At 37.6% G+C, this 12,398-nt stretch overlaps 1 long non-coding RNA gene across 1 annotated transcript in view; it reads left to right on the forward strand.

Moving 5' to 3' along the window:
* The first annotated feature begins 277 nt into the window (after positions 1-277).
* The window catches only part of LOC136830207 (uncharacterized), a 71,557-nt gene continuing 59,436 nt past the window's right edge, over positions 278-12,398 (forward strand). Inside the window, exons 1-2 of the long non-coding RNA XR_010850595.1 lie at positions 278-472; positions 7,784-7,867. This is a non-coding gene — a long non-coding RNA (uncharacterized lncRNA). The remainder of the gene's footprint in view (positions 473-7,783; positions 7,868-12,398) is intronic.

Below are 12,398 nucleotides of genomic sequence, written 5' to 3' on the forward strand. Positions count from 1 at the left end.
CTACCTAGTAGTCAAGAGGAATTATTCAATAAAACGTGACACAACGATGCGAAACAGAATTAAAAATAAGTTGGAAGAAATGTTCCCCATTGCCAGACGAATGATGAAGACGCTTCTTCAAGTTATATCCAAGTATACAAATATACTATTAGTAGCACAAATGTCGCAGTTTTCTTAAATTAAAATAATGGATATATTTTGGATACATTTTTTAAATAGATGGATACGTTTGAGAAATTTTTGGTATATCTCAGGATACCTTTTTGCTTTTCCCACTGGTAACACTGTTGAGCAGTGTAGTGTAAAAGCTAATTCCAGAAGTTCCAGTTTCAGTAATTAGTGACTGTTTGACTTCTTACAGTGTTTTGTGCGAAAGGTCGTTTGTAATTGACCACTGTGATAAAAATGTGTCATCGTTTTCCGTCACGTTTTGAGTTCAGTTATTCATTTAGTCTTCATAATGTCTTAAAAGGTAAAAAGTAATAATTACTGTACTAAGTAGCCTAGACGTATGTGGAAATTCGGAGTACGCAGACATTATCACTTGACCATTTACTGACGTTCTTGTACCCTGTATTTCAGTAATTTAGTGTGAAACTTACATTTTATGAGATCTCGAATTTATTAATAAATGTTTAAGTTAGTCGATTAAAAGTATTTTTTGTAAGACAATTACCCCTGGTTAATGTAAGCATGTTTCATGTAGGTTTATGTTTGGCATGGCCTTTTACGTTGTTTGCAGTGGAGTAAAGTTTAGGCTAGGCTATTTTACTCAAGTTACTCAGTATTTGTTTTAGTAAAATATGAAAACAGAAGTAACCAGTAAGTGGAGTTGGTTTAAGTGGAATGAATAAACTGGTGAAAAAGATTGAAATGGAGGTAGACCATTAACGCTGAACCTTCTTCCCATCGAAGTCAGTGTTATAGGCTTTATATTATTTATTTAGTGCACATATGCCTTTACCTCTTTTGGTTGAACTATATAGTAGCTCCGCTTCAGCGACTGCCTTCTAGATTAACTTTTTCTACAGTTTTTTGGTTGCTAATTATGAATTTACCTTTAATTTTTTGGCGCTCGAGTGTAATTAACCTGTAATTAACCCCTGAAGTCCATCCAACAAGGGGTTTCCATACGCGATCTTCATGAGACAGAGCATGGGTACGTCTGTTTCGAACAGTTCATATCCCGTCCGGCAAGTGCAATAACTTGTTAACGTATGGGTACACCCCCCGGGCCAGTACTAAACACGGCAAAGGGACATTCCATTTGGCCAACAACAAACAGATGCACCGCCAGTATCAGAACCCCTAAAAGTGTAGAAAAAACCAGCTGAAAAGGTAAAAACAGGCACGTAGCTAATATATAGAATGACCCAATTCTTTAATATGGCCACTGCAGATGTAGAAGTTATCCCAGCAAGTACCACAAGCATAATTTTTAGGCAATGTTAGAAGAATTTCATAGAGCAAAGTCTTCCCTAATTAGTAGGGTAAGGGTTAGACCCTTTGTTAAACCTGTATTGAGCATGAATATGAAATATGTTGTTTGGTTTTCTGCTTGAATTTGGCCTTTAAAACATTTATTCCTGACCATTACAGCTCTTATCTGCCATCTTACAACAGAGTAATGGGACACCAGAGTAGAAAACCAGTTTTTTTGGGTTGGGGAAACTAAAACAAGTGAAATAATGGTATGCATTTTAACCTAACATAATTTAGGGTGCCAGGTCCTACCTGGTGGGTGTTGGCAGCTTTGCCCTTGTTTTGATTCCCTTACCAAACTGATCTTAGAAAATGTCAGTTATACAGTTTGAGGTAGGGATATATCCTAACTTTCTGTAGGGCACCATGGCCTACCTGGCAAAAGTAGGCAGGTTTACCAGAAACTTAACCTGATCTAAGTACAGTAGTTGTAAATTAGAAACTATTTATCATCATCATTAGGAGTTAGGGTCGTTTTGGCCAGAAATCATTTAGGCCATAAGCATGTTTACGTGCAAAATGGGTACTGTTAGTACCAGCCCCTTGGGGATGTACATAAAACTTAAGATAATGATGGTAAATACCATAAACATAAAAGCGAAATACCTTAAACATAACGTCTTGGTTGTTTTGTATGTTATGGCCTAAATGACTTATGGCCGAAACGACCAGGACCGATCATTAGTACAGTACAGTATTTCAGTAGGTAATGATCTGACGTGATCATAAATTCTTAGGCTAAGTGGATACCCACTGAAGCCCCCCATTGCTTCAAGACATTAAAGGAGGGTTTAATGAGTAATGGTTATGAAACAATTCTGATTTAAGTGAACATCAGAATCATTATAACTGCATTAAAATGATAGAAAAGGCTATAATTATACATCACTTAGTTTCTAAGTCATCAAGGCTCTTCTGTTTTCATAACCTGTGTACCTTCAGATATGATGTTTTTATATGAATAGTCATTTTGGCAATTGGACGTACTACAGTATGAAGTCTATATTAACCATGGTTTTGTAAGCTGTTTGAAAAACTATTCTTTATAAAATTTTTCAAATACTGTAACATCAGTGGATGTAACCTTGAAGAGATATCAGTGAAACGTGGCTCCATATAAATGAAGCTATTTTTCTATGAAACTATGGTAACCCCACTTACCTGACACAGCATCAAAAAATCATATCACTGGTTCTGTCCCAAAAACTTTTGAAAAACGAATGATTTTTGGTTGATAGTAATTGTTGTAATTACGAAACAGAAAGACAAGGCAGTATGGCATACTGATTATATACCATTTGAAGAGTTCTGAGTAACAGGACGCTACCAAAAGAGAAGGAATTAAAAAAATTAATAGAATAATCAATGAATTCAGTATACTATTTATGCTGTATGTTGTAGTAGTGAAAAGTAAACAATACCGTTACCATTGCCATATTTTCTTGTGTTTTTAGTTATTTGTTGTACTGTATTAGATTTTGTATTATATAATAATTGCTTGTTTCCAAGAGCATACAAACTATTGTCTTTTATATAGGAGTATTCCTTAGAGTGATTGGGAATTGGTTGTTGGACTTTTGTAACAAGGTAGGTAGGCTAAATGGTGGAAGGCTGAGAGCAACCACTTTTTTTTTTTTTTTTAGCCACTGTCAGATACATTTGTCTGGCTTTGCTAAGATGACAGGTTGTTGAAACTAATTTATTTTGAAGATGGTGAATTGTTTGTTCTCTTGTTAACATGGTTGTATGAAAAAAATCTGAATAACGGAGGTGTGAAGGACAAGGACAAGTATATGTCCTCCCTGTTAGTGGATTGCCACTGTATGTTTTTTGCAGGGATAGAACTGCAGTTCTGATTTACCTGAGGAGTGTTCAAGCTGAACCTCTTCGTTAAGGAAGAGGTTTGGCAAGAAATGGAGGAGGTACAGAAGTGTTCTCCGGTGTTTTCAGGAAGAAATAAATTGCCTCCAACACCACCAAATTTTTTCAGTGCCTTTTTCTTGGCTTGCCCCCCCCCCCCACCTATACCACTCTGGCTTGATTGGAAGGAGGTACTGTATGTGCAAGAGGGTGGGTAACCAATGCCCAGTCTCCTCTAGTGATGAACCAGGTACATATGCTGGGCTCTTTCCAGGTGAGACTGTGACTAGCATCTAGCATGTCTCACCACCTCCGGCATGTCTCACCACCTCCTACCCCACTGCATTGGCTACATCTGGGATTACAACTTAATTGGTATAATGCCAGCTCAATCATAAACAACAACTACTTATTTGGAGCACCTGCAGAAGATGTGGCCAATTCTCAGATTTCCGGGAAGTCCATCTTTTGCTTCATTATTAGACCACTTAGCTATAGCTGAAGCATCTTCCTTGGATCATGCATCTGCTGTTGCTTCCCTGTCCCCAATATGGAGGTCAACTTCAATGAGCCTCCTGTAACGGTTGCTCTACCAGTGGAAGGTATGTAGAGTAGAGTTGGTGCTACCTTTTCACTTGGGTCTTGTGCGATCTCTTAATGTAGACATTATTATTTTATTTCTATTATTATTCAGAAAATGAAACCTATTCATATCGAACAAGCCTACAAGGGCCATTGACTTGAAATTCAAGCTTCCAAAGAACATGGTGTACAGAAGAAATAATATGAGGCAAAGGGAAATACAGAAAAAAGAGATCCCACTAATTAAAGAGAAAAAAATAAATTAATAAATTAGCAAATAGATAAAAAAAGTATGAAAATGCAAGGAGTATAATATTAGGGTAGAAATGTGTTGCACCCTCACTTGAACTTCTGAAGTTCCAATTCGAGATATTCTGGGAGGCTGTTCCACAGACCAACAGTGTGAGGCATAAAGGACCTCTGGAACTGAGAAGTTTGACAGCGAGGCAAATTTACGGCATATTGGAGCTGCTGTTCATCGAATCTGGTTGCTCTCAGCAGATAAAGGGGATCAGAGATCAATTATGAATGTGAAAAATCTAAGTTGAAATACATCTTGTGAAAAAGTGACAAACAAGAGACTATCTGTCGATGGTCCAAGTCATAACTACTACAATTAGGAAACAGAAACATACCACCATGAACCACTCTATTGAGAAGAGATAAATCTCTGGCAGAGGCAGACATCCACATCGGAGAACAGTATTCTAGTAAACGGAGCACAAGCGACCTAAAACAGGCTGCACTGTTTTTATCACTTTATAAGTACTGTATATGAGGCCTTAAACAATACCTAACTTTTGTGTGGCATTTGTTGAAACTTTCATGAGATGTTTCTCAAAACTTAGATGTGAGTCAAAGGTTACACCTAGAATAGTTAAAGCTACAGGCTCGTTCAGCAAAGTTCCATCTACCTGAAGGGGAGGATGGGATGGGAAATCTGTATGAGATATGCTAATCAATAATGCTTTCGTTTTACTGGAGTTCCCTGTCCCGACTGAGGCTAAGGGCAGCTTCATTTCACAAAAGTGGAGACTTTACTACACCCACAAGTATGCATCATTGGCATACTGAACAGTCTTGTTTTCCAGGCCAACAACCATGTCACGTGTATGCACTAAAAATAACAGTGGACCTAGAACACTGCCCTGTGAAGCACACACAATAGGTCTTGGTGCACTAAAGGTGAAGACAAGGTTAACATGGAAAAGGTAAACCCCAAGGTATCATGACAACCTGTTTGTGTATGATGGTGCAGCATCTTAAACAGTTTTTGGTTTGTTCAGCCCCGTGTATGATGGTGCAGCATCTTAAACAGTTTTGGTTTGTTCAGCCCCCTAATATGCACATGGAGGATAGCTTCAGTTGACCATAGGAAGCTTTATGGGAAGTATAACTTCAGTTGGAATGTGCATGTTCCATTTGAAAGTTATCATCAGCTTGTAATTCAACGATCTGTGCCCTCAGTAATGATGGTGTGCTACTACCCCCATTAGTATTCACTTGAATAGGATGATGTCTTCCTTTCCTTCTGGAGAGATCTAACTTGTTTTTTTAGGGGCTCTAGTAGGACTTGATGGTCCGCTGCCCAAAATCCTGTAAGGCTGATGCGGAGTGACACTTTTGTGAGGTCACTGAACTTGCCCATAATCACATTTATCTGGGGAGGTGACACCATTGTCTTTTCTGAATACAGCCTGATTGAGCTCACCTTTGGATGTTCTCATCCTGAGATGAGAGTGTCATTCAGATTGCCTTGGTCACAACATGCTCATAATGTTTAGGACCAGGTGTACAGTGTGATCTCCAGATCAAGCACCTTCCTCCACTGTTGACATGGCAGATGAAGTTCTGTGTGCCCAAGAATGTTGTGACTACTCACCTACAGGAGGACCTATCAGTCTGTGGACTGACAAATGATCTACCCTTCAGAGTCTCTGTCTGTGGCATCAGGGGCCATGGAATCAGTAGAGCTTTGGTTGAACAAACTTGCCAACTTCACCGTCAGAGGTGTCACCTCCAAGAATGAGAAGGCAAAGTTCCAGAGGTTGGTGGTGTGGGGAGGAGTGGTGTTGCTTTCCTTTCATATCAGAGTGCCAAACTGTGCATCCTTTGTTCTGAGGAAACTTGACAGGGTGTCAGTGCTACTCTTTTGAAAAAATTTTACTTTGAATGGACATATAACAGAATAAGCTGTTTCTGGGAATCTTCTTGCCTTTCCAAAGAGTAAGGTAAATGGTGGTGGGGTAAAAAATGTACAAACAGCCAGGACTCCTTGATCCACCATGCAGTACCCAAGCTTTCTGGGGCTTCAGAGGGGACTGTTACCAAGTAACATCTATTTTGTCTGGTATCAGGAAGGTCCCCCTTTGAAAAGCTGAAGCAAGAATCCCAAGCTTCTCCTCCTAGAGAAAAGGCCAGGAGACCTCCTAGCCCTTTCTAAAGTCACCCTCTCCTGCTCCAGCTAGAAGGGAATGCATAAGGGGGAAGGGTCACTGAGGTAGGCAACCCCCCCCTCTCCAGTACCTGGGTAGTGAGATGCCAGTCCTGCTGTTGGGCAGTGTCGCAGAGATGCAGGTAGTCTGTGGCCTTTGGGATGGTTACAGACCACCTTTCACAGGCTGACACCTTCCCTTTCATGTTTTTGACCATTGGACTAAAAAAAATCTTAGCTCCCATAGGATGAACCCTTGAGGTTTGTTGTCGTAAGTGGAATAAGATTTTAGGTAATTAAATTCTGTCTTATAAATTACATCTGTATAATAACTTTATATTAAATAGGCTAAGATTGTTGAAAATTCTGTCAAAATTTCTTTAGGGGATTTGTGTTGAATATGGTACGTATTGTCTATTGATTGAATTCTGAACTTTTCATCATAGATCAAATCAGTTGTTTTTAGGTTTTGGTATCTGGTTGCCACTTTAATGGTTGTCTTTTTCTCTTTTTCATTGAAGTCTAAATGCGTAGTGTTCTCGCTTGAAATTAGAACTACAGATTTTCTTTGTTTTGGCTGAATTAGTAGCATCTCTGCTTTTGCACCTTCAGAGTCATATTTTTGCAAAAAAACTTTGAACCCATTTGAATGCAAATGTGCCATGTACAGTATATGTAAGTGGGGGAAGGAGGGAGACAACTGTATAGTGTATATGAATTTCAGGCAGGAGTTTAAAGAATTTTTTGTCCGATGGTTTGGATTAAAGTACAGTACATAGTTCCCAGGATTGTCTCCTAGCCTATGGTATTGCTGGTAGCTGCCCAGACTTTATCACTTGGTACCTAAGTATAAAGCTGTTCATTGCATGAAATTTTTGCCATTTTTAATTTTTTTTCCCATCAGGGCAGAAAATAGTTGTTACTATACAAAATATCACCTTCAATTAAGGCTCAGCCTTCCTGCTCCAATGATGGGGCCAAATTGTGTCAAGATTAAAACTTCATACTGATTTAGGGTTTGAGAGATTAGTATACCTCACTGGAAGGTTCCCTCCTAATCTGTAGGTTAATCAAAGTTTGGTCAATTCTGAATCAGTTGTCCCTTCATACCAAAGTTAAAGATGCCAGAGGGTAATGGTTTGCATATACAAAACATTAAATATGTTTAAAGGAAATAGCTCTGTTCTTTCAATATAAAAATTGATTACAGAGTAGGGACAGAATATCAAGGCGACAACAGGTAACCATGTGTCATTTTTTTTTTTATGAGGGTTGAAATAACATATGAATATGTGAACGGTTAATTGCCAGGGAAGTATTTCTTCTCTGGGAATTAAACTTTTTTTTAACTATATGCTTGTTATTTTATACATTTTCTATTATTTAACTACTGTATATATAATGTGACTTTTAAATCTTCAACAGATACTCTCAAAATTGCAAGAGGTAGGAAAAATATACTGGTTTTGCAGTGTAATTTGCAGTATTGTCTCCAAGAATACAGCATTAGTAAGTACCCAACAGAAGTTATTTTCTTTTATGGTATTCAATGTGAAATGAGTTTTCTCCACTACTGTCTCTCCTGTAATCTTTTTACCTGAACACCTATCAGGTCTAGGTATTCATCTGTCCCCATTAATGTGGTTTTCTGGGCCTTGTTACAGAGATTTCTTGTGTCTCTTTTATATCACTGCTTTTCTAACCATCACATCCTCATCCCTTCTCATCGCATGTCCAGGCCATCTTAGTCTTTGTGATCTCAAGTCTTTCCAGCCCATGGGCACCACGTCTCCATACCAATTCCATATTTGTAATTCTATGGTCACCTTTTCAAAACCTCCATTTTCCTTGTCAAAACCCATGTTTCTGCTGCATCAAGTAGTACTGGTCGTATGTATAAATAGAAATATTTTTCTTTCTCCATTAATGGGACATTTTCATTTGCCAGTGGTCTCACCATCTCTCCATTTCATCCATGTTACAACTACTGTACTGTACTTTACTCTCTTACTGCTCTCTCAACTTTTATTTCACATTCCTGTGTGTCCCATTGTAACAGTAATGCTAAACATTTTCTAAGACCTACCCATCTAACACAGCAGGGTTCTCAACTCCCTTTTTTCCCCAATTTGCTCTTGTAATGTAAGTATACTGTAAATGTAAGTGATAACTAGTATTTGAAAAATTAAGTTTTAGACATATTAATGTGGGTTGTGGAAGATGGGGAACTTGATTCATTCAGGTAGTTTAGATGTATGCAAAATAATTGGAAGAAAAGATAATTTTGTCTTTGGAAACAAAGTTGAAATGTTTTAAGGGATTGTTGAGATGAATTGTTTAGTGTATGCTGAGTAAAAAAAAAATGGAAAGGGTGTGATGTGAAGAGATACAAAGGAATAGTAACTGATGCATATGAAACTGGAGGAGGAGGGCAAATGGTTGGTGAAAAGTCTGCATTTGAACCTTCAGATTCATGGGTTTCAGATTTGCTGATTTGGGTATTTGGGGTTTTGTTATGAATGATTTAAGTACAAATAAAAAAAAAAATATTGAAAATCATGAATACTTTATATATACTTTATTTGTACTTAACACGCCTGTCATTAAAATATAGATATCTATTACAAAAAGTTGAAATGTTTAAAACACACACCCACTCAGATCATTAATGGTACGTGGAAGAGCATGAAATAAATTGTATGTTGTACTGTTGCTTCTGTACATGAAATTTATTTTAAGTTGTACTATTAAATATGCTTGCCATATCATTTAATGCCTTAAATTATTCATATTAATTAAAAGATTAAATCTATGAAAGGTCTTTTACATGTGTCAGATTAGTATGTTGTGTTTTGTTGAAAAATTTAGTATATTTATGTGTTTTACCTCATAGTAACAATATTGGTTTAATTTTTGTAAAATATCTTGGGTGATATACAAAAAGTTACATTGTCATTTCACCCAAGGTCTAGAGACCATCATTACACTGTCCTAAAGATGTAGGGTACATGTACCACAGTTGACCCTCAAAGTTTGTGAAGATTAGGGGCCCCAGCTCCTAGTGAAATACAGTGTATTGTTGTCCATAAACTTACTGATTTTTAATGTATTAAACAGGTAATTATTTACCAAATTATAATGTATACAGTACGATACAGTATACAATGCACACATTTTAGAGTACAGTACAGTACAATACATTACAGTATTAACAATATAGGATAAAGAGAGAGAGAGAGAGAGAGAGAGAGAAAATAAACATACAGTGGACCCCAGCCTATTCGTGGTTCTGGATTTGTGGCTTTACTTACTATTCACAGATTTTTCTGTGGAATGTATATACACATTGTTCGTGGAAAATTTGCCTATTTGCGGTATTTTTCAGAGAGAAATATTCACTAATTACTGTACTTTCATATAATTTTTGTGAATAAAAGCACTTTTTCAGGTAAAACAATTAAAATACTTTGGTACAGTATAAGCATTTGTAAAGGGTTTTTTGTTGTTCAAACTATCAAAAATGGCAGTTATAAGCATTTTTAGAGGGGTGTCAATTACAGTATTTGTGGATTATAGCTATTTTCGCGGGGGTTGTGGTACGCATCCCCCGCGAGTACCGGGGGTCAACTGTACTGTACCTGAATGGCACCATGGTGCAGTGCTGTAGTTCATTATTGAATTTATAAAACAGTACAAATTGGAAAAACATTTCTGCAGTCTTAAGTATACTGCTCACCTTATGCACCTATAGGAATATGCTACCATACTAGATTTCCGCCTCCCCTCGAGTCTTTTGCACTTGACCTAGCAATATTAACCAGTGGTGTTGAAAGTGAGGTAATAAAATGAGTTAACAAAAATGTGGATACAGCTCTTGCCTTACAGTTGATGCACTTGCATGAGAAGACGTAACATTCACACAACAGGTGTTTAAAAATTGCATGGCAATACTGTACTAATATTCCATGCGTGGAGGTGGACCATCAGGATCTTCACCCTCTCCATCATTACATTTGGAATTAGAGGTGGTGTAGCTGGTCTTGCAGCTTTTGCGATGGTAGGGGTAGAAGGAGAGACTGGGATTGTCTTTAACCTTTTGGAAATACAGTGTGATTTGGGATTGACATTTTTTTGCTTTTCAGTCTTTATCTTCATCTGGAATAGCATCTGTTTGTGCCAGCTTCATCAAGGCTCTCTATAAACTCAGTTGGCATGGTACGTTATCAAATAAATCAAATTTGAAGGAAGCTTAAGCAGTTGTGGAAATTTACACATTTCCATTACATTTTGTGTAGTGGGTTCATCTTTGATAGCCTAAACTATTTTTTTTTTTATAGAGTAAAGAGTGTGGTGGTCCTTAAACATTCTTAGATGACTTTGAAGCCTTTGGCATTGAACTTGTGGGATTTGTGGCAGCCAGAGACGTTTGTCCACTGATGAAACAACTCTAGGGGAAATGTTTTGGTGGTCCATATTTTTTGCAGTCAAAGGGCTGGCGGTTAGAATTTATCTTCTCCCTTCAAGGCTTGGTGATTGGCAGCTCTATAACGCTGAATCTTTGTCTCTCCTCTTTGCCAGTGAATATCCTCTGCGGCCTTTTTTCCCAAAACAGAGAAGTTTCATCACCAAAGATACCTAAATAGTGAGGATTGCCTTGAAGGGCTTTGTGATATGGAACACTGCTCCTGGCCATCAAGAATTCCAGAGTTCAACACAAAAGGTGTTAAAGATATCTGCTTTCTCGCAACACAACCTCCCTGATTCAACCTCCATTTCCAGGGCAGTAAGGATGCATAAGGCCCATTGCACTTGGTATCTAAGGGGAAAACTGTCCAGGAAATGGAAGGTGATCCCACTGAAGAAAATCTAATGAAAGGGAAGAAAGTTTATATAATATCAGATGCTGTAAAATCTTTACGATTGCTATGAAATCTGTTTACCCAAAAAAAAAAAATTCATGCTGGAAAAATTTCGACGAGTGTGTTTCATTGGCTTCACTAGTCATCATAGAGATTATCAAAGGAATAATGAAAGAAATTGAGGCTAGGACAAAGTCATCATAGAGATTATCAAAGGAATAATGAAAGAAATTGTGGCTAGGACAAAGTCATCATAGAGATTATCAAAGGAATAATGAAAGAAATTGTGGCTAAGGCAAAGAAGGTAGGTGGGGAGTTGTTTGAAAATTTTAGTCTTGGGGAAATTCAAGATTTAATTGACACTACCCTAGCCGAGTTAACGGAGTGACTTGATGGAGCTGACTGAAACAAGTCATACCAGGTGAAGACAATGAAGAAGCAGTAACATAAATCAAGTTCAAATTACAATACTTAACATCACAAAGGGATTGTCATGTTTCACCACTCTGAGACTGTTACAGTAAACCCTCTGTATTTGCGGGGGATGTGTACCGCAAACCCCCCCCCCTGCAAATACTTAAAACCCCTCTTAAAAACACTTAGAATTGCCTATTTTGATACTGTAAACACAAAAAAAACCCTCTAAAAATGTTCATACCTGAGTATTTTAATAGTTTTATCACAAAAAGTGCATTTAGTCATGAAAATATGAAAATACAGTAATTAGTGAATATTTCTCAGTGAAAAATACCGCAAATGGGCGAATTTTCCAGGAATAATGGTTAGATATGTTCCACAGAAAAATCCGTGAATACTTGAGTCCGCGAATAGTGAGACCGCAAATACGGGGGCTTTACTGTATTATTATATGAATATGTTGATGATGCATGCCTTGAATATGAAGGAATTGGCAGAAACAGCTGATGCAACTCACTGAACGATACTTAAAGAAGTGGAAGGGTAAAGGAAACCAAAACCCAAAGTACTGTATTCCCAAAAGTAAAACAATTCCAGCTTCATCTTCAACTTATGCCATTCCAGAGGTTCTGAGACCAGCCTGTCTTTCCCCTCCTCATACAGAACATATTGATGATAAGGATGAAGCCTGATGATCCATTTCATGCAATTCAAATATTAAATTTTTGTCGTCAAGAGCAGGCATAGTAATTGTATGGTGAGAA

The sequence above is a fragment of the Macrobrachium rosenbergii genome, chromosome 46 (assembly GCF_040412425.1).
Source record: "Macrobrachium rosenbergii isolate ZJJX-2024 chromosome 46, ASM4041242v1, whole genome shotgun sequence".
NCBI classification, from domain to species: Eukaryota; Metazoa; Arthropoda; class Malacostraca; order Decapoda; family Palaemonidae; genus Macrobrachium; species Macrobrachium rosenbergii.